The following is a 27,612-nucleotide window of genomic DNA, read 5'->3' on the forward strand; positions in this document are numbered from 1 at the left end:
CGGAAATAATATGGTAGCAATGAGTGGATGCAGAAGCATGAAGTTCAGGATAGCTGTGGATGTGGTGACCCACATGTGTCATTTTGTCCTGGCTGCACCTGCAGTCCTGCCAGTGAAGTTGTGATGGCCTGGGATTCCGATTCGGAGGATGAAACAGAGGAATCCCAGCCTGCACAGGAGTCCCCGCCTCCAGGGCCGGCTGAACTGGGGCAAGGCCTAGATGCTGAAGAGCCTGCACCTGTGGCAGTGCATCAGGAGCTGGCCCCAGGTGAAGCCCTTCTGGCCCCAGAGAGGCTTGACGACTCAGTGGCCACAGGTGAGCCTCCTCCAGGGCCCAGTAACCCTTCGGCCTCTCCTGATCTGCAGAGGCTTAGAGCAGAGAGGCGAAGGGAACTGGTTGCCCCCAGGAGGAGTGCTCGCCTTAAGGCCAGAGGAGGCGGGGCTCCTGGGGGCCGGGACCGCCCCTGGCCTTAGAAGAGGATAAAAGCCCAGTCAGCCCGGCCCCAGGTTGCGGGAGCAACGTCGTTGTTGGCTTCGGACCTTCCTGCGTTCCTGATCCCTGCTCGGCCTCCTGTTCCTGACTATCCGGTACTCCTGTTCCCTGCTCGGCTTCCTGTTCCTGACTATCCGGTACTCCTGTTCCCTGCTCGGCCTCCTGTTCCCGACCATCCGGTGTTCCTGTTCCCCGCACAGCCTCCTGTTCCAGCGTTCCTGTTCACCGCCCGGCTCTCTGCCTCGGACCTTGCCCCTCTTCGTGTGGACTCTGCTACACCCAAGGTACCTTACCCCCGGGACCAGCACAGTTTGCTCCCGCCACACCCGCACTCCCCCTTCGTAGGGGTGCGTTCGGGAAGAGCCAGAGGCCATGGCTGAACAGGCGGCTGCACTGGTGGCTTTGGCCCAGGAGAACCAGGCCTTGTCTCACACCGTGCAGCAGCTCAGTGACGCGGTTGTGGCACTTCAGCAACGCTTGGAAGCCCTACCGGCTCCTGGGGCCGACGCCCCGGCTCCGGGCAAGTACCCAGTGGCTTTGCCTGAGAAATTTGATGGAGCCCCGGCCAGCTTTCCCATGTTCCTGGCCCAGGCCAAGCTGTATATTCAGGGGCGAGCCCGGAACTTTCCTGACGACCGCACCAAGGTGCACTTTTTGATTAGTTTGTTAAAGGACCAGGCGGCCAAGTGGGCGTTGCCGCTACTCAGGCAAGACTCCCCCTTGCTGGCAGACTATACGGGGTTTTGCAATCGTTTGGAGGCCGCGTTCGGCAATCCCCAGAAAGAGAGTCAAGCCAACCGGGCGATTCGGCATTTGAAACAGGGCAAGTCCACGGTGGCCACATATACCACGGAGTTTCGGCTGTTGGCACAGGACTTGACCTGGAATGACTCGGCACTGCGGGACCAGTATCTCGAAGGGCTTTCGGACGAGGTACTGGACCAGTTGGCCACAATGGAACGCCCCACCACGCTGGACACTCTCATTCAACGGAGTCTACAAATAGACGACCGGTTGGAGGATCGTCGTCAGGCCCGGGGTCGCCGACACTTCCAGTTCACGGCACCAGCTTTTTCCGGCAGCCCCACGGTCACAACTGATTTAACGGAGGAGCCTATGCAGCTCGGGGCAGTGCGGCCACGCCTTTCCCCCGCAGAGAAGGCGCGGCGTCGGGAGGGAAATCTCTGTCTTTACTGTGGCGGAAGTGGACACTTCGCTCGGTCCTGCCCTGAGAAACGCCAGCCGCAGGGAAACCGCCAACCCCAGTAGCTGATGGCCCTAGCTACCGGGGGTCCCAAACCGTACAGAATGGGCCCGCACCAATGGACTTGCAACATCTTATGGTTTCGGTACGTTTATACCCTCCAGGTGGGCCCTGGATCCTCACCCATGCTTTGGTAGATTCAGGGGCAACCCGCTCCTATATGGACGCTGCTTTTGCCGCCCATCATCAGGTGCCACTTCGGAACAAGCCAGTACCGGTCCAGGTGGAAGCGATTGACGGACGACTTCTGCGTTCAGGTGCCGTTACTCAGGAGACCCAGCCCCTGGTCCTGTGTCTCCAGCAGCACCGGGAGTTGCGAACTTTGGACATTGCCTCTATGCCCCGCTTCCCCCTGGTGCTCGGGATGGACTGGCTGGAAGCCCACAACGTTCAGATTGACTGGGTCAAACGGACCGTGCACTTCCCAGACCCATGTTCCCATGCTCAATCCGGAACGCTGGCGGCCGCGCCCTCAGAGGAGGCAGCACCCACGCTCCCAGCCGTGTACCAGGACTACCAGGACGTGTTCGAGGAACGGGGGGCAGACCAGCTGCCGCCGCATCGGCCTTTTGACTGCGGCATAGACCTCCAACCCGGAGCGCCTTTACCAGTGAGTCGCTTATATTCCCTAACAGAGCCAGAGCGCGAGGCTTTGCAGGACTTCTTGCGCAAGAACCTGGAGCGTGGGTTCATTAGGCCTTCCACCTCGCCTACCGCGGCACCAGTGCTTTTCGTTAAGAAGAAATGTGGGGAACTCCGCCCTTGCCATGATTACCGAGCCCTGAACAAAATTACCGTCCCAGACCGGTACCCCTTGCCCCTTATCTCGGAGCTGCTGGAGCGGGTGCAAGGGGCACAGGTGTTCACCAAGCTGGACCTCCGGGGGGCCTACAACTTGATTCGGATCCGAGCCGGGGATGAGTGGAAGACAGCGTTTGGGACCCGGTACGGGCAGTTCGAATATTTGGTTATGCCTTTCGGTTTGTGCAACGCGCCTGCTGTGTTTCAACGCTACATCAACCACGTGTTTCAGGACTTGTTAGACAAGTACGTGGTGGTGTATTTGGATGACATACTGATTTACTCCCGTGACCCGGCTCGCCATGAGGGACATGTCCGGACCGTGCTGCAGCGCTTGCGTGAGCACCGTTTGTACGCAAAGCTCAGCAAGTGCGAGTTCCATCAGCGGACTGTGGACTTCCTTGGTCACCGGCTCTCTCCAGATGGGGTGCAAATGGACCCGGGGAAGGTGACAGCGGTTCAAGAATGGGCGGCACCCCGGAACCGCAAGGACCTACAGCGTTTCCTGGGGTTCGCCAATTACTACCGGACCTTCATCGCTGATTATGCTCATCGCACCACCCCGTTGACCCGGCTACTGCGCCCAAAGACGCCGTTTTCCTGGGACAAGGAGGCAGAGGAGGCGTTTCAGGGGTTGAAGGCCTGTTTCCAGAGGGCACCAATCTTACAACATCCTGACCCCTCTCGACCCTTTGTGGTGGAGACCGACGCTTCCAGTACGGCTCTCGGTGCCGTCTTGTCTCAACAGATTGGTCCTGAAGCGCCACTCTTACCCTGTGCCTTCTATTCCCGCCAGCTCCTACCAGCGGAGCGTAACTATACTGTGTGGGAGCGGGAACTACTGGCCATCAAGGTAGCCTTTGAGGTCTGGCGCCACCATCTTGAGGGGGCACGACATCCGGTGGAGGTGAGAACCGACCACCGGAACCTGGAGTACCTCCAGACCACCCGCAAGCTGAACCAAAGACAGATCCGGTGGGCGTTGTTCTTTTCCCGGTTCCAGTTCCGGATCCGCTACATCCCTAGCTCTCAGAATCAGAAGGCGGATGCCCTGTCCCGGAAACCTGAAGACAACGCAGACACGGTACAGCAAGCAGAACCCACCACGATCCTACCTCCGGCTGCATTCCTGGCCACCCAGGAGGCGCAGCCACTGCAGGTTCGGGTGCGGGAACAGCAGCGGGTCGACGCTTGGGCCCAGGAACGACTCCGGGAGCTGGCTGAAGGGTCCAGCCCACAGTATCCGGGGCTGGTCCTGCATCAGGGCCTTCTGCTGCACCACGGTCGTCTGTACATCCCGCCAGGGCCACTACGGCTGGAGGTTCTCCGGATGGCCCATGATGCCCCAGCAGCGGGGCACTTTGGACGGTATCGGACCACCCATCTGGTCAGTCGAGAGTTTTGGTGGCCCCGCCTGAAGGCTGACGTGGCTCGCTACGTTGCTGGTTGTGATGTCTGCCGGCGCGCCAAGGGACCTACCGGGCGACCCCCCGGCCTACTTCAGCCATTGCCAGTTCCACCGCACCCTTGGCACACGGTTTCGTTGGACTTTGTAGTGGACTTACCCTCGTCTCGTGGCTGTACCTGCCTTCTGGTTTTCTTCGACCATTTCACCAAGATGGTGCACTGCGCTCCCTGTCCATCTGTACCCACAGCCAAGGAAACTGCTCAGCTGTACCTTCAGCATGTCTTCCGCCTGCATGGCCTACCTGAGCGCGTGGTGTCCGACCGGGGCGTTCAGTTCACATCCCGGTTCTGGCGAGCACTACACCAGACCCTCGGGACGGAGGTCTGCCTCTCGTCAGCCTACCACCCACAGACCGATGGCCAGACGGAACGGGCGAACGCGGTGCTGGAGCAGTACCTCCGGTGTTACTGCAGCTACCAGCAGGATGACTGGGTCGACCACCTGGCATTGGCGGAGTTCGCCTACAATAACGCGGTGAATGCGTCCACCCAGCAGACCCCGTTCCAGGCCAGTTATGGTTATCATCCACGGCTGTTTCCAGAGGTGCTGCCGACATCCGCAGTCCCGGCGGTGACGGAGTGGCTTCAAGAGCTCCAGTCCCAGCAACAGCTTTTGGTGGAGCAACTGCACCAGGCCAAGGAAGCGTACAAGGCCCAGGCCGACCGCCACCGCCAGGTGGGGCCGGAACTTCGCGTCGGTGACCTGGTTTGGCTCTCCACTCGCCACCTCCACCCCTCTCGACCTTCGCGGAAGTTGGACGCCCGCTTCACCGGCCCGTTCCCTATCGTAGACCAAGTCTCTCCTGTGGCATTTCGTCTCCGGTTACCCGCAACCCTGAAGGTTCACCCGGTCTTCCACAGGTCCCTTTTGAGTCCGGTGGCCCCACCCGACGAGTTCCACCCGAACCGTCCCCGACCGCAGCCAGTGTTGGTTCGGGGAGAGCCTGAGTACGAGGTGGAACGCATCCTGGACTCCCGATACCGCAGGGGAAAGCTGCAGTATCTCATTGACTGGAAGGGGTACGGACCGGAGGACCGTTCCTGGGAACCAGCGGCCAACGTCCACGCACCTGCCTGCCTCCGCGAGTTCCATGCGACGTACCCCGGCAAGCCGGGTCCGGACCCTCGGTTGAGGGGGGGGCCTGGGAGGGGGGATGATGTGATGGCCTGGGATTCCGATTCGGAGGATGAAACAGAGGAATCCCAGCCTGCACAGGAGTCCCCGCCTCCAGGGCCGGCTGAACTGGGGCAAGGCCTAGATGCTGAAGAGCCTGCACCTGTGGCAGTGCATCAGGAGCTGGCCCCAGGTGAAGCCCTTCTGGCCCCAGAGAGGCTTGACGACTCAGTGGCCACAGGTGAGCCTCCTCCAGGGCCCAGTAACCCTTCGGCCTCTCCTGATCTGCAGAGGCTTAGAGCAGAGAGGCGAAGGGAACTGGTTGCCCCCAGGAGGAGTGCTCGCCTTAAGGCCAGAGGAGGCGGGGCTCCTGGGGGCCGGGACCGCCCCTGGCCTTAGAAGAGGATAAAAGCCCAGTCAGCCCGGCCCCAGGTTGCGGGAGCAACGTCGTTGTTGGCTTCGGACCTTCCTGCGTTCCTGATCCCTGCTCGGCCTCCTGTTCCTGACTATCCGGTACTCCTGTTCCCTGCTCGGCTTCCTGTTCCTGACTATCCGGTACTCCTGTTCCCTGCTCGGCCTCCTGTTCCCGACCATCCGGTGTTCCTGTTCCCCGCACAGCCTCCTGTTCCAGCGTTCCTGTTCACCGCCCGGCTCTCTGCCTCGGACCTTGCCCCTCTTCGTGTGGACTCTGCTACACCCAAGGTACCTTACCCCCGGGACCAGCACAGAAGTGAATTTTGTAGCTCTGTTGTGTTCTGGTCTGATGCCAAAACCCACAGGGAAACCAGTGAGATTGCTTGTCCGTGACAAAGATTGGAAACAGACTAAGGCCTTTTATGCCTCTGTCTCCAGACTCCACCACCTTGAGAGAGCTTTAGAGCCTCGATGGGTCAATCCTCTGGCCTGTAGATGGGTACACCTCCTCCTCCTCCTCCTTTCCATAGTCTCCCTCCTGGTGTGCTCCCCACACTGCTGGACTGGTGGTGTGCAGTGAGAGGCATCTAGTTTTTTGGGCTCAGGGGAAGGTGTGTGTGAGGGGCTAGGCTCTGGCCTGTAGGCCCTGGTGGTCTGGGAGGTTCCTCTGGGAGTCTCGTCCAACCACCTTGGGCACACTGGTCTCCCTATCTTCCGCAGTCTTATCTCTGAGTCCTGACCCAAATTCTGCTCCCTATCTGGTTCCCCTGCAGCCTACAGCATGGGTAGGCAAACTAAAGCCTGGGGGCTGGATCTGGCCCAATCACCTTCTAAATCTGGCCTGTGGACAGTCCGGGAATCAGCGTGTTTTTACATGAGTAGAATGTGTGCTTTTATTTAAAATGCATCTCTGGGTTAGTTGTGGGGCATAGGAATTCGTTCATATTCCCCCCCCCCAAAAAAATATATAGTACGGCCCTCCACAAGGTCTGAGGGACAGTGGACCGGCCCCCTGCTGAAAAAGTTTGCTGACCCCTGGCCTACATCTCTGTGTCCAGATCATTGCTGGTCACAGAGGTCATGACAGTCTGTCCCAGCAAGCACTTCTTTTCCTACTAAACTCCTGTAGCAGTTAAGAAATGTATCTAAAACTGGGGTCCCCACTGTGGGGCTCATTGACACCCGGGCATCTCAGGCACCCCTGACATAAAAATAATGTTGTTTTAAAGGATTGCCTAATTCCACACATACCCTGTCTTTTATTTGTTTAGATGTGTGTAGATGTTTTGCCTGTTTTGAGGGAGTTCCAAGCATTGCTAGTCATTCTTCCATGAAATGGATATTTAGTGGTACCCATAACAGTTTCTCAGATTTTCAAATGTGCCCCCAGGCCAAAAACAGTTGAGGAACTCCTGATCTAGAAGGTAGTTTATGAAATCCAACTTTAGAAAATGGGATATCGGAGCTGGGCTTAAGGCAACGCAAAGCTAGGCCTCTGGAAAATCCCACACCGTGTGTGGGTGAATTGTGTGAACTGCAAATTGGTAGAACAGATTTACACCCCCCCCCCTATAGTTCCTTGAGTTAAAACAACATTTAATATATATGATTGTGAAAATAGCTTTTCTTGATCTTTCTGTGTGGCTGAAACAGGGCTAAAATTCCAGAAGATATAGAAGATAGCAGTGGCTAAGTGTCAAATAAACACATATTTTAAAATGCTATCATAAAACATTACAGGAAGGAAAACAAACTGTAGCTGTTACATTGTTCTTATATGTTTCCAGCACGCTGCCAAAATGAATTCTTTTGGAGGTTAAGAAAGGGGCCAAATTCAAGCAATGTCTGGGTATGTTTTTGCTTAAAGTGGAAATCTATCTTTTGACAGGACGTGAGGTTCTCAACCTTTCTTTTTATAAATTAGCCATTGTAAGTGTCATGAAGAGAAGGTAATGGACAACTTCACAGCAGACAATAGCTTCAGAGTATAAAGGTAAATTAGAGTAAGTAACACTAAAACTGAACTTTATGCATAATAGCTTGGAAAGCTACAGAGTCTTGTTTTATGCACAGAGAGCTTCAGGTCTTCACTGTAAAGTGTTGTGACATTCTAGCATGAGGCTGATTTGAATTCTCAGTGACATTGTTATTGCCCATTTGCTCATCCAGAATCAGCAGCCTTGATGTTGAAGTTAAAGAACCGACAAACACCTCTTATTCCCACCCTTCTTCTTGTAAACACTTAAAACTTCAAAAGTGACAAGTATTTACAAGAAGGAGTTTTTGTGTGCTTGCAGGCATACGGATCAGGCCAGTTTAAATTCCTCAAACATCCCTTGCACCCACTCTGCAAACAGTCATCTGCATACTGCCCCCAAGAAATTTGCAGCAGAGAGAGGCCAATTCTTTAAAAAAAGAGGCTATATGCATGTACATTTAAACATTAAACGTGTGCTAAATATGCTGCCTAATCGGTGCAAATAATGTACACACCCACAATGGAACCACTAAATAGTTAACACTGTAAGAAGTTGCTCACTGTCTTGGAATGTGAGGAATATTTGTGGCAGTTGATAAAGGAGAGGCCACAATCCATACAGGATACATGATGGGTTTCCCCACACTTCCCCTTAAGAACTGAGTCACCGCTGTGGCCGACATTCTGATTGATTGATTGATTATTGATTAAGCATGGATTGATTAAGAGGAAGAACCATTTGCCCTGCTGCCTTTTCTTTCGTTCCCTTGCTCAGCCTGCTTTAAGGAAACACTTGCAGAGTTGGTTCTGTGTGGTTCAATTACCACTTTCTACAAGGCAATCAATGTACAATGCCTTGAATGGTGAGGGTGAAAAATGCAAATATAGTAAACAAAGAAACAGCATAATTTGTAAAATACAGAATGTTGGGTAGTATTCAATGAAGTTTCGCTGAGAGTAAAGGTAAAAGTTAAGGGACCCCTGACCATTAGGTCCAGTCGTGACTGACTCTGGGGTTGCGGTGCTCATCTCGCTTTACTGGCCAAGGGAGCCGGCGTACAGCTTCTGGGTCATGTGGCCAGCATGACTAAGCCGCTTCTGGCGAACTAGAGCAGCGCACGGAAACACCATTTACCTTCCCGCCGGAGTGGTACCTATTTATCTACTTGCAGTTCGACGTGCTTTTGAACTGCTAGGTGGGCAGGAGCAGGGACCAAACAGGAGCTCACCCCGTCGTAGGGGTTCGAACCGCCAACCTTCTGATCAGCAAGTCCTAGGCTCTGTGGTTTAACCCACAGCACCACCTGCGTCCCTTCCCTGAGAGTAGGCAACTTCAAATTAATGAACATGGCTAAGTTAGGACCATTCATTTCAACAGGTTTACTTTGAGTAAAACTTAGTTAAATTCCACCTGAAGTGTTTAATTTACTCTAGTCATTACCTGGGTTATCTGGAAGTATGCAATGGATGGAGGTTACATGCCTTGTAATACAATATATTGATGTCTACTTCGTTCTGATTCACCTACTGCAGGTTCAATGCAGAAGTTCATTTTTTTTTTTTAGTCATCGTTTAATAATTACATTAGTATGTTCAAGATACTTGGTGTATAGAATGAAGGAGACAGGCAAACATATCTTGCTGTTGCTTTATAACCTTGAAAACAAAAGAAAAATTGAGTGTGGCCCAGATACAGCCTTTACCACATCTTGGCCCAATAAAATAGACGGTTCGTGACACAGGCTAAGCCTTTAATGGATCGCGGCTTTAATGACAGCATAATTTTATTCAAGCTCTCTCTTTGATCATGGAATTGAGAAAGTATTTATTTAGCATGCTATTTCATCTCACGTAATAAGACACAGGTTTACTTTTCTGGTACCCAGTCCAGGCCAGATGCAAAAATAAAGATCCATTCAGATTCAGATTCAGATAAAGATCCATAAAGATTCATAAGAAATTCTAGGGGAATGTTGTAGACAGTTTAAAAAATGATAGATAGATGATGATAGATAGATGATAGATAGATAGATAGATAGATGATAGATAGATAGATAGATAGATAGATATAGATAGATAGATAGATCCATCATCTATCTGATGATAGATAGATAGATAGATACCATATTTTTCCGTGTATAAGACAATGCTTTTTTATTTTTAAAAAATGTTAAAAATGGGGCGTCGTCTTATACACGGATAGTGCGGGGGGCGGGCAATTGGTAGCTGCCACGAGCAGGAGTTTGTCAGCTGCGATTGGGTGGGTGAGTGGTGGCTGTGGCAAGGCCTGCTGGTGTTTGGCTGCTATAGTGGCAGCAATTGGGCGGGTGATTGGTGGCTTCAACAAGCCCTGCTGGTGATTGGCTGCTGCTGGCAGCTAGCGGGCAGACAATTGGTGGCTTTGGTGAAGTGTGTGATTGGCAGTGGCGGTCAGGCAGGTGAGCAATTGTTTGCAACGCCCCCCAAAAAAGCTTAACAACTTTGGGCAATCTCCCCCCATTACCTTAATTTGGGGTCCCATAAATTAGGGGTCGTCTTATACATAGGGGCGTGTTATACATGGAAAAATATGGTAGATAAAAAAGTGAAGTGTGTGCCGTGTGTGTGTGTGTGTGTGAGAGAGAGAGAGAGAGAGAGAGAGAGAGTGCAGAGCAGGCCTTCAGGCAGACCAGTGAATAGTATTCTCTTTTGTAGGGTACCACTCCTTCTTTCTATCAGCAAAAGACAAACAAATAAAATACATGGGGGGAAAAACAAATAACAGCAACAATAATGTATTAACTAACTAACCATTGGTGGCCTTTTCATGACATCTGAAATCAGGTACCTGAGGTTGCCTCCCTCACTTTACCTAATGGTAGGGTCTGCCCTCAGTTGTGTATAGTCCCAGATACAGAAATTGCATACGTATAATTTCAAATGAGTGAATGTTCATTTCGCTAAATATTTCAGAATCGTGAAACAGCTCTTCCTCTCTGTTTAACAGAAGTTGAGGCACAATGATATGACCCATTTCAACCCACCCTGGGACCTGCTGTTGAAGGGTGGGCATTGGGTAATAAATGGGATGATGACGACAGACATTGTCGTGGCTCAGCCTGTGTGTTGCTGGCTCTCTCCATGTCCACACTGCACTGAGAGTCACAACGACAGTCCCTTTGGGGTGAAATGTGATGGCATTCCCTGGGACGACTTTGATGTGTCTTTCAAATTTTATTTTGTTTATTTTTGTATTTTTTGCTGTTGTGTGCCTCCCTCCACCCCCACCCCACCCTGCCCCCCATCCTGGTACTGGGCACACCTTGGGTATTTCAGCCATTTTGTCAGTGGCTTATATCTCCAATCCTGGCACAATGTGATTGCATTAATGCTCTGTGAGGCAGGTATTGGGTGATGAAAGAGCATAGAAAGAAAAGCTTCGGAACTGGACAATTGGAGACCAGGCAATGTATTATTTAAAAGTAGACAGAGCAGCTTCTGGATCCAAATAATGTCAGGAAGTCAAAGGTCTGAAGTGGTTCCCCTTGGTTTCCTGTTGCTGCAGGTTTCTATTATCCAATGGTGTTGTCTGCTGTAGTCAGACAACACCAAGAGCCATGCTAGAAATCTTTCAGGAGCAGAGCAGCTGCTACTTCATGTGCCAGGAAAGCAGCTCCAAATATCTACTGCCCTGTGGTGGCAAGAGGAATTGAAACTTGGGATTTTGGGGACTTCTAAACCACATGACCATATTTCCCATATTCCCCCCATTTCCCTGCCACAAGTGACATTGACTGCTTTAACTGGTTTGCTTCACAGCGCAGCGGGAGCAACATTAATAATTCATATCCTGAAGAGCAAAAGCTTATGGAGAAAGTGTTTTGGCTCTGCAAGGGGATGTGTGTGAGAGAAAAATTGGTTTGATTCCTCTTTTCTTTCTGTCAGTCTCATTCTGCTACGTCAGGTCTCTTGGGCTGGCAACATAGAAAGAGGCCTGATACTTCATACTTGAGGATGAGAGACCATAACAACACAGGCTGAAGTGGCTACAGAGACACGCAGTGATAAATAGCAGCAATTAATAATATATAATTAAGTAACACCCACACCCCATTTGTTAAGCAAACTGAGAAAAACTTATGACTTGTGGAAAACAGTTTTGGAAATAATTTTTGGTGAAAATAGTGAACTGAAGAGTTTCTAGGCAAGATAACTTTATCAAGAGCCACATGCATATCATATGCATGTGTTAATCGATGGAACACAGGTTCCACCATAATGTTTAATGAATTAAAACAACAACTTCATTTGTGAGGTAGACATATCCTTAGGCCAATCTGGAGTTTTAGGATGGCAGACCCAATACTGACCTTTTCATACCTTCCAACATTTCTCCGATGAAAATAGGGACATCCCATTCCATAATGATAATTTTACTATTTATGCCCCACACATCTTACTGGGTTGTCCCAGCCACTCTGGGCAGCTTCCAACATATATAATAACATAATTAAACATTTTAAAAACCCTTCCTTGTACAGAATTGCCTTCAGTTGGCTCTGGTGTCGGATAACTCCATACCCTCTAACATTTTCCCAATGAAAATAGGGACACCCTGAGGAAAATTGGGACATTCTGGGATCAAATCAGAAACCAGGACAACTTCTCTAAATCAGGGACGTCTCTGGAAAATAGGGACACTTGGAGGGTCTGTCTTTTTGCCAGATTCTATCACAAGATATATATTTAGCATAAACAGCAATGGTGTTGCAGAAAACAAAACATTATGTCATAGTAGCTGTGACTGATGCCTGAAACTTTTCACCAAAATGCACAGAATAAAAAGGTTAAGTTAGCCTCTCTTCTAGTTCACTCTGCACAGGGGTAAACTTAATGAAAAGCAGGGCCTATGGATCTGCTGAACAAGACTGTGGAGTGCCAGAGAGTGAGTAAAATATCATTACATCATCATGGTATTTTTGGCCAGCTCACATCCCCATGGAACCTGCTTGTTTGTATTGGGGGCCTTTACGTAAATGTCTGTGACAGGTTTTAATTAATGCATTTATATATATATATATTTTTGCGTGACCCTGAGCATTATTCTCCGCGTGTACAAAATACGCTGAATCCTTTACACTGTGAAGAAAAGGGATTTGGGGTTTCCTTATCACTTCTGTTCTTATACTGACTCGCCTTTGTAAGACTGTGTGTTGCTTCTTCTCTTCACTAGAGGATGTGGGAAAATGGAGGAGGGAAGGAAGAGAATATTCCTCGAAATTACCTTCGTAGGTGGAAAAGAGGACCACCCACTTCTTAAAATATCTCTGCGCCTCTGGACAAGCTGTTAGGAAGTTTCAGAAATGCTGCTGCAATGGGTGGGGCGTGTAAGAAAATGTTGCTGCATTAGTACAAATCCTTGCGTGTACCTAAATGGGTTTTTTTAAGACCACGGCCTGGCTTAGCCCATCACAATCTCCTTATAACCACTCGGACCATTTGCCCATCTAGGCTAGTGTTGTCTGCTCTGGCAGTGGTTTGCCATGATCTTAGGCAGTGCTTTTCCTCATCACCTGCTATTTGGTCCTTTTATCTGAAGATGCTTGGGGTTGAACCAATGCCTTTCTGCGTGCTCCACCACTGTGCTCTCTCTCCCCTGCTCTCAGATGCAAGCCAATGTCTCTGGCATAACTGGTCCTTGCAGCAATGGCAACTGCCCCACTGAGTATGCTGGACTCCAGCTCCATCAGTCCCAGCCAGCACAGCCCATGATCAAGGATGATGGGAGTTGTAGTCCAACATTTGGAGGGCCATAGGGTTGCCCCTGCCCTGGACACAATCTTATTTTTCTGCTATTGATGAAATCATCATAATCAAGTTATATCAGCTGAGTTTGAGGTTTACATTTCATCAAGATTTTAATAAAAAGCATATGGCAAGATATGTAACAGCCATTGTATGATCTCAGAGGTATCAGAAACATAATGGCCAAAACTGAACTATGGTGAGATGGAAAATATGGGTTGCATCCAATTAAGTTCTAATCGGACTAGACCCTCTGTAATGAATAGACCTAAGTTAGTCATGTCAATTAATTTCAATGGATCTACTCTGAGTAGGCTTAACATTGGCTATAACCCAATGCATTAAAAAAAACCACAGTTCCTTACCATTTATCCTTGGACATAGTAATAACAAATATTTTTTATACTTATATTCCCAGATCCAAAGAAGTTTCTGTGGAGCATTGTGCCAAGTTAAAATTGCTCTGAGATCAGATTTTGCACTATTGCCATTGCTGTTCAATCAGAGTATCTGTGTACTCTCTGGAGTGCTCACATGGTGGTATAGAACAGTACTTCTGGGATGTATTTCAGAGATGTATATGTTTTCTTTTAAAGTATGGTGTGCTTTCCCCCCTGGTTCTTCCATTGTTAAGCATGTCCAGAACACGCACAATGTCTGTTAACAACAGTGTTCCCACTCCAGGCACAGTTTCGCACAATAATGCAAGCTTGAAACAATGCCTGGGGGTTGTTGTGCCATTTTCTTTGCAAACTCTAATGTGCTAAAGAGCTAAAGAGCGCCACACTAGATGTGTTTGGTAATACATCCAGATGTACATTCATATACAGCCTGTGTCAGGCAAAGGAATTTGCAAACAAAACCAGTCTCTGCCTTTGTATCTCCCTTCCTCGGAATTATGGCAGAGAGATCCCTTCCTGGAAACAGTGAACATTTAAATATCTAGTTCAATAGACAGAGAGCAAAATAAGAGACCCAAGTTCAGTTTGTAAGGGTTATGAAGTCCGTTACTCAGAGTACTTTCCCAAATGAAAAGAATGCACAACTCAGTGGGAATTGCAACAAGGAGATACAGATAGGATTGGGTTCCCAAAGGCATATTTTGCATTTACTGTACCACATCTGCCAGGCAAATGAAAAGCCCAAAGTGGTTTTCAAAATAACTTTCTTTCATTTAGCATACCTCACAAGCATAGACACCAATAGCATAGGACCTCTAATGAACTAGTAACTAGTTAAGGAAGAGGAAGCTGGGAATAGGAATAAATGGACAGTTTTCACAGTGGAGTAAGGTATGCATTGGGGTCCTTGAAAGATCTATATTTGGATTGGTGCCCTGCAGTCTGGAGTGAGCAGTGAGGTAGTCAGGTTTGTGGATACTAATGTATTTATGATGGTGAAATCCAAAGCAAACTGCAAAGAACTCCAGGGGGTTCTCTGCAAACTATGGAATCTGATCTTTGCCAATTCCAGTATAAATCAATCTGATCTGTATCTCCTAGTCCAGCAGGTTAGACTTCTGCTCTCCATCAATTTTCATACTTCCTGAATGCTCCAATGTATTTCTTGGCTTAAAAAAAAATGAATCGAAATGTATATTTGGAGAGAAAGTAACACACACACACATGCAAAATTTAAATGTGTAGATTTCCTTTATCACTTCCTAGTGATTGAGGCTGCAGTCCTATGTTCCCTGGAGAAGTATCCCAAAAGCCATAGGATATTATCAGGGAATCTGAAGGAGATCTGAGTCTCCCATTCCCAAACCATTGGCCCAACTGACCAAGGGCCAAAAGGGGGGGGAGGTTCTGGGGGTGTGCTGGTGAGACTAGGCAGCACATGCACTAGCCACTCAGCCAGATATATGTTGGCATCCTTCAGGGGCCGAGATTCTATCTGGCTAGCCCCCAGCTGGATCATGCCCTTCCAGCCGTGACGAACCCCCAACCTCTGGTCCGATGTAAATCAGCAACTCAGACTTCAAAAGCCTGAGGACGCTATATCAGCAGAGCATACTGCACAAACAGAACAGGCATGAGGCTTGTGGAAACATACTAACAAGCTACGGATTTATTAAGCATAAATCAGGACAAAAGAAACATGTTGTCTCGCTTTCTTCTCCTCAGAGAGACAGTCAAAATCAAAGGCTATACACACAACGGAAGTTCCCAGCAAGCTGTGCTGGTATGTAAACAGACATGTGACATGCAACAGTTCCATGTCTGCAACTAAAGGTGGAATGGAATTTTCCAACGATATATTGCTTTTGAAGCTTTATAGGGGATTATGGGGAGGAGGGACCAAGGCAGCTGTCAGGGAGCTGCCATCGGTTCAGGAGGGAGAGAGGAAAAGCCGGATGGATTATAGAGAGCCCCCAAAGATCGATTATAGAGAGCCCCCAAAGATCGTGGGAAGCAGCTCCTCCTCAGTGGAGGAGAGTAACCACGCCTCCAGTGGAGAGGAGCTGCAGGGCTCGGAGGAGGCGAGGCAGTGCCAGGACACCTTGCCTGGGCAAAGCGGGGAGGAGAGAGGTCCTCCGTTACCCACACCCTCCTTGCGCAGTAAGCTTTCGCGCCAAGAGGGGAGGCGCAGACTGGGCGTCAAGAAATTACTTTGCTGGGGAAGGTTTAAGGACTGCCCATTCACGGATTCTGTCAGTGAATGAGCCAGCCACGGGAGAGTGGCGCTCTGGACAGATAAAGTTTATTTTGGCATCAAAAGCAAGGCTTCATGGCCGAGCAGGGAGGTATTTGTCGGCTTGCTCTCGAGCAACCCCTTGGAAGCCTAACAGCAGCATACAGCCCCCACACCACCTTGCAAAGGAATCTGCTGGACTGCAGATTCTGAAGTGGACAGTGATCCCCTTTAGCCTAGCTAAAGGAAACTGCTAGGCCTAAAAGGCTCCCTTTTAAAAAATAATAGCCCATCCCAAGACAGTGGGGCCTGCTTTCAAGTAAACATGCATGGGACAGCATTGTGGGATAGCAACTCCAGCTGGTGGTGGTGTGGGTCTAAGACCAAGGCTTGTAACAAAGGACTCAAATTCCAGGGAGTGGGGAGGGAAGCTGACACCCTAAAGACCAGCAAATGGATTTTACAAGTACTGTACTACAGTTCTAAGTCAAATCTTCCTGTTGAATAGTTCACCACTGTCAACTATGTCCAGTCTTTAGACTGCCACACAACTGTTGTTTTTATTTAGAAACAGGGTTCTGGAAGTAGAGAAGTTGGCTTTTAAATAAATCATGCCTCGGTTTTGTTCCTTATGAGGTTAGATATCAGGCAGACTCTGAAAAGCAAAACGTATTACAAAACCACCCAGGAGTTCATTCCCTAGGTACTCACATTATCCGTCTCCTGTACTGTCTCTTTTAAACCATCACATTCAGCTGAAGGCAGATTTTGAGTTATACCTTTAAAGTAATAGATGGACTTGGCGGGGGGAAAATAGTGTCTTTTATGAAATATATGCACTGTTTTATTCTGGAACTGGTCATGCAGGATTGAAGTTTCCTGCTTAAACGTTCCAAAATGAAAATTTTTATTTCATTATCTGTGAAATGCTCTGCTTTCATCCGCGGCCAATATCTTCCTCTTTCTTACAGTGTTGCAAGCCTTCTGGTTTCAGTAAATCTTGAGTTTGGCTTGGATTTTACCATGGCTCTCTCTCTCCCCCACCCCTCTGCTTTTCAATTACCCTTCAACACAGACTTTTTTGAGCGTGCTCTTAGATTACATGTTGATTGTGTTGACTGTAAATGTCAAGTTGTTTTTCAGCTCTTTCCTAGCACTATACAGCTTTCCCCAGCCCCTCCTCTTTCCTTTCCTTTTTTGTTTTGTTTTGTAGCAAGGATGCACAAACAATTCATTTAGAAAGGACATGGGGGAAATGTGTCTTGTGCTATTATAACTGCTACTAGCCTGGGTGGCTATCCATTATCCCCAGGGCTATTACTTAAATGGTGACTTCATTTGATATGACCTTGCCACTGTTAAGCAAAATAACATTCTCTAGAGGTGAACAAACAGTGCAGGTCCTGTTAGCCAGTGCAGAGACAGCTGGCACTGAGTTTGCGATTGGAGTCAATGGACTTGACTCTCGTTATGCTTCCAGGCAGAATGTCTGGAGCCAGTCACCATCCAAGAAAGTTAATCTTGAGGGCTTGTGTACATTCATTTTTAGCACTGCTGTTATTGTATCAAGCCTGGTTGGGTAGCATTAGTGAGACAACTGTTCAGACAAAATGGAGACAGAAGGCTGCCAAAGGGGCTTGCCTTGTTCTTCTCCAGGAAATGTCTGCTCACACTAGAGGTGGGCACAGCCCTGAAGGGGTGGAGGGCATCTCCTTATTTATTTATTTTTAAAGCAAGGAGGGGAAGCCACTTCATGCACTAGAACAGAGAGGCATGCTTTTTCCCTATTAACACTCATCTCTCATTGCATGTTAATGTATATTGTGTATCACGGTGTTATATAGGAGCATAGGAAGTTGCCTTTGGTCCATCTAGCTCAGTATTGTTTACGGTGACTGGAACATGTGCAGATGAGGGCAACCAAGATGACAAAGGGGTCTGGAAACCAAGCCCTATGAGGAACAGTTGAGGGAGCTGGGTGTGTTGAGGAAGAGGTGATTTGATAGCCTTCTTCAAATATCTGAAGAGCCATCACATGGAAGATGGAACCAGCTTGTTTTTTGCTTCTCCAGAGGTTAAGACCTGAACCAATGGATTCAAATGACAAAAAAGGAGCTTCTAAATACAGTGGTACCTCGGGTTACATACGCTTCAGGTTACAGACTCCGCTAACCCAGAAATAGTATCTCGGGTTAAGAACTTTGATTCAGGATGAGAACAGAAATTGGGCGGCGGCGGTGTGGTAGCAGTGGGAGGCCCCATTAGCTAAAGTGGTGTCTCAGGTTAAGAACAATTTCAGGTTAAGAACGGACCTCCAGAATGAATTAAGTACGTAACCAGAGGTACCACTGTATTAGGGATAGCTTTCTGGTGGTAAGAGCTGCTCAACAGTGGAACGGGCTGCCTCCAAAAGGTGGTTGACTCTTCTTCATCGGAGGTTTCTGAGCAGAGGTTGGATGGCCATCTGTCAGGGATTCTTTTGCTATGATTCCTGCAACGCAGAAAGTTGGACTAGATGACCCTTAGAATCCTTTCCAAGCCTACAACTCTACTATTCTATGAGCAGCAGTAGCTCGCCAGGGTTTCAGAAGGTGTTGCTGAATCCAAGGCTGCATACATGCTATGCTTAAAGCACATTTAAAGTGCATCCCCCCAAAGAACCCAAAGAACCATAGCTCAAATCCCCACAGAGCTACAGTTCCCTGTTACATAGGGATTCGTCTGTTTTTCCAAGCAGCCCTCCGGAATCTGCCTTGCAATTCATAAGTTCACTGGAGGCAAGGTTGCTTGGACTGGATATTCATACAAAATGTGGCTTGGATGTTCATACAGATGTTTGCAGAAGACTCAGCTCATGCCAGAATCAGCATGGTGGTGAAGTCCTCTTCTGTGAATTAAAATGGCCCCATGTTGCAGAAAACATAGTGGATTAGTCACATTCCAAGGAACAGCAATTGTGCCCCAGGGATGCCTGTCTCATACTCATTTGCCCCTTCAGACCAAAAGCACTTCCTACCAGCATGATAAGGCAACCAGCTTTATCAATATCTAGCAAATTGGGGATCTTTAAAGAACATTCCTATCTGAGCAGATAGGGATCCCTTCTTTCACTGACACACTTGGCAATTGCTTCAAAAGTAAAGGTAGCTGTGCTGGCCCATAAGGAAAATTCCAAAATCCATATCAGGGAAATACCAAATGTCGGTTTTGCAGTTAGTAATTAACAATATACCCGAAAGGGTTTGCTTCCAGCTACCTTCCTCCTTTGTTGTTGTTTAGTCATTTAGTCGTGTCCAACTCTTCGTGACCCCATGGACCAGAGCACGCCAGGCACTCCATTCTTCCACTGCCTCCCACAGTTTGCTCAAAACCTTCCTCCTTAGCTGAGCCCAAATTCATGATATTTCACCTTGGCCCCCAGGCTCAGTTGACCTAGGTGATATGAAAGCTCTGTTTATAGTGGTTGCTGAGTGATCACTGTTTCAACACATGCAGATTATCACAATGGTTGCAGGTAGAATTTGTGAATGCTCCATAATTACCTTATGTCAGCCTTCCCCAGTGTGGTGCCCTCAGAATGTTTTGGGGTTGTATTCAAAGTAGCACCATGGAGATTGTTTCATCGGGCAAGCATTTCTGCTTCCAGATAGGATGAGATCTCCCCTCTCCTTCTCACAACCCATGCTCTTCTCGGAGTTCTCCCGAACCCCTGGAACAGATTTGGGGAGGATGCAGAGGGTGTGTAGGGGGAGAAGAGGGGGTAAAGTCCCATTACTGCAGTGTGACACATTGTGCAGGCTTCTGCTAGTGCAGCAAGTTAATCAAATATTGCCCATTGACTACAACTCCCATGATCCTTGACAATTGGCCATGCTGGCTGGGACCAATGGGAGTTGTAGCCCAAGCCCTCTGAAGGACAGTAGTGTTAGAATTCCTGCTCCATGATTGCAGTCATGGGATTTTTGTCTATCACATGACGGTGCATATTTTGACTCCACAAAGTGGGAAGTGACGGAGACAGGAAGCTTCCGAACGATCGACCAGGAGGGAGAGAACATGCCAGTCGGGCATGTTTCTCTGCCAGGGTCCTACTCGAGAGTAGGATGAGCGGCTGACAAGTAGGTAGGGGATGGCCACCCAGCCTTCCAGCTTTGGAACCTTTGGGGTACATTTCATTTGTACAATTGTACAATTAATTGGCTTCAGGCACACATCAGTAAAATACTGCTGTAATTAGTTGAGCCGGTAAGAGATGAGTGAGTCTTGTATTTTAAAATATAGACTTTGATAAGCTGCATTACGTAGGTGCAATAGGTGACCAGATGGAAAAGGAAAAATGTAAAAACAGAGCATGTGCCAAGGTTTGAACACAGTCCAGAAATTTGCATTGACATTACGCTTCCTACAAGATATGGACATTTGAAACCACAAAATCTGTGAAGGGACTCAAAAAGAGGGAACCTCATAGGAGTTCTTGCTCTCCTGGTAGTTTAAGAAATATAGCAGTTACAAATATAACATCTAATAAACTATGGCTCCATGGACCGATCTTGAGGATCAGTTTCTTTAAGAAGACATTCATACAGAACCATTATGTCAAAATGTGATTAGCACTGATTAGTGTGTTAATCTATTTCAATGTGTCCTAAGAAGGGCTGGAACTCTGCAGCAACTGAATGGCTGAGTTATGAATTAAGAATTCTCTGGCTCATGTCTCACTTCTGCCATGACCTCAGTAAATGGCTTGAGACAAATCACTGTTTCTTATGCTATGTAAACATTCCCAACTTAAAAAGCAGCAAGGTTGTTCTTTTATCGCTGCGTTTCAAACCACATTTTCAGGTTGTTGCACACATCAGCAAGGTGTGATGTAGAGTGTTACAAAGGTTGCACGCTACTCCCAACCTCTGCCAAGAGGTATCAAAATTCAGGTGGGGTTCCAGTTGCTCACCCAGGATTATTTTTCCGTTGGGAAATCAAGGCACAGCAGAGGCTAGTGTCTTTTAAGAAATATGGTATATTGTACACATATTTACACCTGGGTCTACTTTGGAGTTCAGAGCATTGGATCTCAAGAGGGGCTTGTTCCCCCAGCATTCCAGCCCTGGATTGTTGAGCCATCCTGACCGCCATATCTGACTCTGCCCCAGCCTGCCAAACTGGTTCCGGCCTCCACAGCAGCTCATGAAGTCCTGCCCGCTTCCTTTCATCTTCCCAAAAACCCCTGCTCCAAGCAACTCCTCCCCATCTGTCTTCTCGCCTCCTTCATCCAGACCTCTGGTTTTAAAAAGGACGGCATTTTTTCTGTGTGACATCCCGCCCTCTCCCGTCACCTAGGCAACCTCTTCCTCTCACCTGCAGAGCCTCCTGCCTGGTTGACGGTTTCTATTGATGGCTTAATGAATTGTTTCCAGAACCTTTTCTTAAGGACTTCTGTCTCAGGTCCTCACCCTGGCTTGAAAGAGAAGCTTAGCCTGTATTTTTTCACTGGCTTGGCATCTTCCCTTCAATACTCCAGATATTAACTAAATTCTACCATTTATTATTTTCTAACATTCACTAACCCTAGCAGTTATGGGTGCCTTTGCACCCCCCCTCCAAACTCTGTTACCCCAGATCTGTAACAATAAGCTTAGTTTCATCCTCACATCTGCAGTATGCAGATAATACTGACGTGTTACCAGGTTTACTGAGCTACAGTGTGGGATATGCTTGGAACTCTGCTATAGAAATGATAAGTTAAGAAGCAATGTTATGCGATTGGAAATCTGGCTCTCGTTTAGCCATTTCAGTAAGAGCTGTGTGCTGTCGAGAATTTGGCTCTAAAAGTGTTATTCCCACTTCCTGCTTTTTTATCTGTCATACAGAATGCTGATACATTTGTGGTTTGCTTGGGCGTGCTAATAGGGCATATGGTTTTGTAACACCTGCATCCACTTTGTAGCAGGTTCCTCTAATGCTTTTCATAATTTAGGAGTATAATTAGTTCTGATAAAACATTATTTTTTTTTAAAAAAAACAAGACCAAACCATATGCTAGGGAATGAAAGAAACATACCCTTGTTTATAAGATTGAAAACAAACTAGCATGTGTACATGGTGCCTGGATCATTGTGCTGTGTAATGTTTCTTCATTATTTTCATGCCTGGAAGCCAGTTTTGTTTTATCTTTGTTGGTGGCTGATTCATTTCTGAGTACCGTTCGAAGTGCTAGTTCTTATCTTCAAAGCTCCTGATGGTCTACACTAGACTATCTGATGAACTGCCTTCTCCAGTATATACTCTAGCCCACATGGTCTGCTGAACATCAGAAGGCCTGTTCTGGGTCTGCCCATAGACTGAAGGGCATGTTTGGTGGTGGCACCTGTGCTGGGGAATGTCCCTTCCTAGGCAGACCCCTATGACTTTGTCAGGAGCAGGTCAGCAATAAACCACACGGAGTAAGTGAAGTTAACTCTTTATTAGACAAAACAAGGTATGCTCAGGAGTGCCTGGCCTAAAGAGCACAGGAGCTCTTCTCAGTAGGTCCTGCCCCTATGAAGCAATTGTGGAGACTGAAGGTCTCCACAGCTTTCCACCACTGCCTAAGTCTCCTCCCCACCCCCGGGTCCTTACCAAGCAATCTGAAACTATGCCGGCATGCCTGTATTTGCTCCTCCTTCTTCATTCCTCTCCTGGTCCTGGGAGACCAAGGGGGAAGGGGAGCTTGTTGTAGCAAGAGGGCAAGACACCCTGGCTTTTTCACCAGCCTGATTCATCCATGCCTGTGGGCCTCCCTCCTCTCCTGCTTCTGCTTCTGGACTTCTCTCTGCCACAAACTCTCCCTGCTCACCAAGTCCTGTTACCGCTTCAGCTTCTGACGCCTCCCCCCCCCCAATTTCCTTCTTCCCTTCGGGGTTCCCCCATTGCTCCCTCCCACCATTCACAGAATCACAGAATGGTAGAGTTGGAAAGGACCACAAGGACAACCTCCTGCAGTGCAGGAAATTTTTTTACCCAACAAGGACTCGAACCCACAACCCTGGGGTTAAGAGTCTCATGCTGTACCACTCCTTTGCATCCACCCAGCCCATGACAGACTTCTTCACTATAAGAGGCCAGATATACAGTGTCATGAAGTCTGCTAGAAGTTCACTTAAGGCCAACTCAAAGACACGTGGCTTTGCCCTTGTGTTGGTTTGTACAACTACAGCTTTTCACATAAGGAATTATTTGTTGGAAAGTGCCCCACATGAATTCAGTCCTTCTCAGTAACCTGAACACTAAGTGCAGTTGCTAGGAAATATAAGTTTGTGTCCTGTATACTGAGACTTATCACAAGTTTTCTCTAGAAGGTAGGATGTTCTTGTTGTATGATTGGTATCTATTTGGCAGTGTGGGCTCACCCACAATTCTGCTAGGCACATGTCATAGCAGTTTTCCGTTTGTCCTGCTGCTCCCCCCACCCAAGAAAACCTGCTCTTTAGCGTTAAATTGGAACAAATAGCAATCCGCATACAACCCAATTACTGTTTGTTCCAATTCAGCACTTAAGATTGGGTTCCGCTGGGGGAAAGTGGTGGGGCGAACAGGTATGGCTAAGCCCTATGTCAGGCCTCAAATCCACTGCGGATCCTGAACCCAGAACCTGGCAGACTACTGGAAAGGATTTAGCCATGAGTTTGATCAAACTGTGGGAGGCAGTGGAAGACAGGAGTGCCTGGCGTGCTGTGGTCCATGGGGTCACGAAGAGTCAGACATGACTAAATGACTAAACAACAACAACAATGCTATTACCAGGCTCTGACCTAAATAAGAACATGAGAAGAGCCTGTTGCATCAGGTCAATGTCCCATCTGGTCCAGCACCCTGGTCTCATGTCTTTGCCTCTGTCTTACCCTTCTCAGCTTAAACAAGCGCTGGTGTATCAGTTCTCACAGAGGAATACAGTTATTTCCTGTGGAAGAAGGTGGGTCTCTGCAAGAGGTGTTGAACATTACCTTACTGGGGTTGGAGAATTAGAATTAAGTTTCTGCACAAAGTGTGGCAATGATATAATATTTTGATGGGGAAGTTGAAGGATAGGGCAGTGGAGCCAGAAATTAGAGCCAACAGCTGTGTATATTCCCAGCATGTTGTGCTGACCACATAAGGTGACATCAGCAAGTTCTTGCCATATTGAACCAAGACAAGACATTACTGTGGGAAGAGTAATGACCATTAAAAGCTGTTTGAGAGTACAGTGAACAAATGCATGGTACACTTGGATGACAGTACAGAGTCAGTTTCCTACTGACAATAGACAAAATGGCAAAAGTTTCCTAATACTGAGGATAAGCCATTTCAAGAGCAAAGGAAGCCTTTTGTAGGCAAGCTAATCTATCTGGTAACTTGCCAGATACATTCCTGCTGCTGATGTCATCCTTCTTTACTGACGATGAAGCAAATTTTGGAGCAAAATACAGTTTGTTCATATGAAGCTAAACTTCAGGAGCTGTGCTCACAGATGAATGTGATGACATAAAGGAGAGAAAAAGTAAGAAACATCTTTCATATACAGAGCTACGTTAAAGTGGCTTTCCTGTTATTCTGCTCCATGCCTCTTTGGTAGTGTGGAAACTTGAATTATCAGGTTAGCCCTAACCATGTCCATCATTCATCCCTGCGTCAGTGACCAAATGGTTGTCAGTTAAGCTGATTGCATGTGACTTGAACATTCCTTGCCAGGCAGGAATTGTGCTTTTCAGTGGGTACCATGCTGCCATGATACTGTAAGACCCAGCCTGGAAAATGTTGGACTAAGACCTGAGAGTCCAGGGTTCACTCCCTGGGTAACCTTGGACAACTCACAGTCTCTCAGCCTAACCTACCTCACAGAGTTATTGTGAGGATAAAATGGGGAGGAGGAGAACCACGAGCTCCTTGGCGGAAAGATGGGATATACAGTGGTACCTCGGGTTAAGAACTTAATTCATTCTGGAGGTCCGTTCGTAACCTGAAACTGTTCTTAACCTGAGGTACTACTTTAGCTAATGGGGCCTCGCGTCACCGCCGCACGATTTCTGATCTCATCCTGAGGTAAAGTTCTTAACCCAAAGTACTATTTATGGGTTAGTGGAGTCTGTAACCTGAAGTGTCTGTAACCCGAGGTACCACTGTAAATGTAACAATCAGTGCTATTTTTCTAGAGAAAGATGTGCCGGGACTCATCATGAACTTGTTCCCGTATAATGGCAATGGTGCTCACTTGAGAGTTGCTAGAACTGAATTTCAGAGAGCATCAGCTGGGAAAAAAAGCCCTGGTAACAATAAAATTAAAAAAATAAGACTTCAGCCTCTGTTGATCTGTAGGAAAAATGTGCTACCACTGGTGAATTGGTACAGATTTTTTCATCTGATCAATTTCATCTGAAATCAATTTCAGCTATGGACACTTCTCTCATATGAGCATATTTGCATTCTATTAAAGCAGAAGAATTGGTAGCTATTTCGATGTCAATGAAAACAGGAGATGGGAACAAGGGGTTATTACTTACACCACTGTTAGGTTAAGCCAATTCATAGAAATGAGGTGCTAGTCAAAGCCAGCTTGTCTAACTGACATGTGCCTCTCCGCTGGCTTCCTATCTACATGTAATTCCGACCAGCCTCTTTATCTGATTCTACAAATATTACTGATGCCGCAGCATTATCTGATTTGGCCTGTTTTCCCTAGAGCTCTGATGAGTATATATCTTACACTAGATGAAAGAAAACAAGATTAGGTTGATCCTCTTCTGACATCCTCCGTGTCAGCAAATTCCATGGAAATATTTCTTTCTGATCTCCGCAAAACCAATGTAGAAGTCATGTAATTAAAAGCACACATGTTGATAATTATTGAAAATTGAAGCACTGTTTCCCAGAACAACAAAGGTTTAAGTAAATAACCAGAACACTCATGTACCTACCACATAAAATGAGACAAAAATTCACTGCCTTGAAGAGTTACACAATATTTTCTTCATACTGTTGAAAACAACGTAAACACTAACTTTTTAATTTTTAATTTTCCCCTTTACTTTTATCATCTTGGATGTACGATATATATCCAAATTTACATATGAGAGTGGCTTTTGGTGGTTTGTGCATACTGTATGCAAAAGGCATGCAAAAGGATGCTGAGGTAGTGTGGTGGTGGTAAAATTATTATTGCCAGGCTCATTTAGTCATGAATTTGCAGCATTTGCCAAATGAGATGCTTTAAAGCAATGTAGTTATTTGGCTGCTTAAAAAAAAGTGCGAACTGCTTACTGTTAATAATGCTGGTTGGGTATATGTTTTGTTCTGGAACAACTTTTATTAGCCACATCAATGAAGAAACTAGGTTTTGTTTGTCCTGTTCTGTTTTCATGCTTGGAACACCATGAAATCAGTGTTCTTGTAATATTTCCCCTCGCCCCCTTTTTGCATCTAATCTCTCCTGGTTCCACTTTACTGGAATTCTGCACAGATTTCCTTGTGGGGGGGATGAAGAATTTGAAGCAGTACAAGTCAAAAATCCATTCTGTGTGCCAAACCAGCAAATTCCATTTGTTTATTTCTCATACTTCTTTCATTTCACTCGTATGCAAATATCTAAAATAGCAAGTTTGCTATGTTGTTTTCCCTCTCATCTTTTGTTACCAAGTTAGCACAATCTACCATAATTTTTGAACTCTCAGTTAAATAATGTGGAACAGAGATGGGAAGATTTCAGGCTTGTAGGATCTACTTTGCTTTTCTACTACAAACCCTGTGGCACATGTATTTAGGAGAGTGTGTGTACTTAACACATGACTCTAAAACATGAGTATGAGAGGTGAAAACTTTCCCAGAGAAGCAGTCAAGCATCATCCTATTGTGTGCCTAAACAGGTTGTTCACATCACACCGATGGTTTATTTGGGACAACCAATAAAGCATCCATTTACAACAAAACAAAACAAAAAGAATAATAAGTCATATGTTGGCTAATATGGTGCAGCATAAACATAAAATCACAGGTGCATTTAAACTCACAACTTAACACATTTATACTCCCAGCCTAAAGAAATCAGAGATGCTAATCTCCAATATAAATAAAGCAGTGGAATTATGAAATTCCTAGAAAACAGAGGAAGATCGCAAAGTGCAATCTCCTGTGCTTGGAGAGGCTCTTGAAGCTTTTGATTATGATATGCATGTGAAATAGCATGCATGGAAGTGCAAAAGTATTTGCCTGTGTATGTGCAAACCCGAGAAAAGTCAGGTCAAGCGTTCTCCCATTACACCCCAAATACCACTGTTCAGAGCCAGGTGTACTCTAGTGGCTCTGGAGGGTCAACCTCCTCGTAGGATTAAGAGACAGGCTGCCTCTCAGCACATGCTCAGTTCAGGAATTGGGCCCAGTTACAAAATGAAGCTTAAAGACATTCCTTACATAAACCCACTCCTGGTTTTACCCCCAAGCTTTTTTGTGTTAGAGCATTCATTCTGTTGTAGTCAACGGAATAGAGCTATTGGTCATGTTGGGAGCGTGTGGTGCCCATAACAATTTCTCCTGTTTGCAAATGTGACATCAGGCCCCAGCAAGTTGGCAATCTTTGTACTAGGAGATCCTGCTCAGCCTTCCCCCAAGAACTGCTCACCAATAAAAATGTACTGCTCATCAATAAAAAGCATGTT

The 27,612-nt window shown here is 47.1% G+C and overlaps 1 protein-coding gene across 6 annotated transcripts in view; it reads left to right on the top strand.

Annotated features, from left to right (window-relative positions):
* The window catches only part of FILIP1 (filamin A interacting protein 1), an 89,433-nt gene that overhangs the window by 13,824 nt on the left and 47,997 nt on the right, over positions 1 to 27,612 (top strand). Inside the window, exon 2 of one of the 6 annotated variants that reach the window (XM_028722799.2) lies at positions 15,442 to 15,499. The exons of 4 other annotated variants lie outside the window; for them this stretch is intronic. The gene's annotated coding sequence lies outside the window, so the exon portion shown is untranslated. Of the gene's footprint in view, positions 1 to 7,525; positions 7,547 to 15,441; positions 15,500 to 27,612 lie in introns of those variants that run through there. One more of the 6 variants, XM_028722800.2, reaches the window with a different exon arrangement.

The sequence above is a fragment of the Podarcis muralis genome, chromosome 3 (assembly GCF_964188315.1).
Source record: "Podarcis muralis chromosome 3, rPodMur119.hap1.1, whole genome shotgun sequence".
NCBI lineage: Eukaryota > Metazoa > Chordata > Lepidosauria > Squamata > Lacertidae > Podarcis > Podarcis muralis.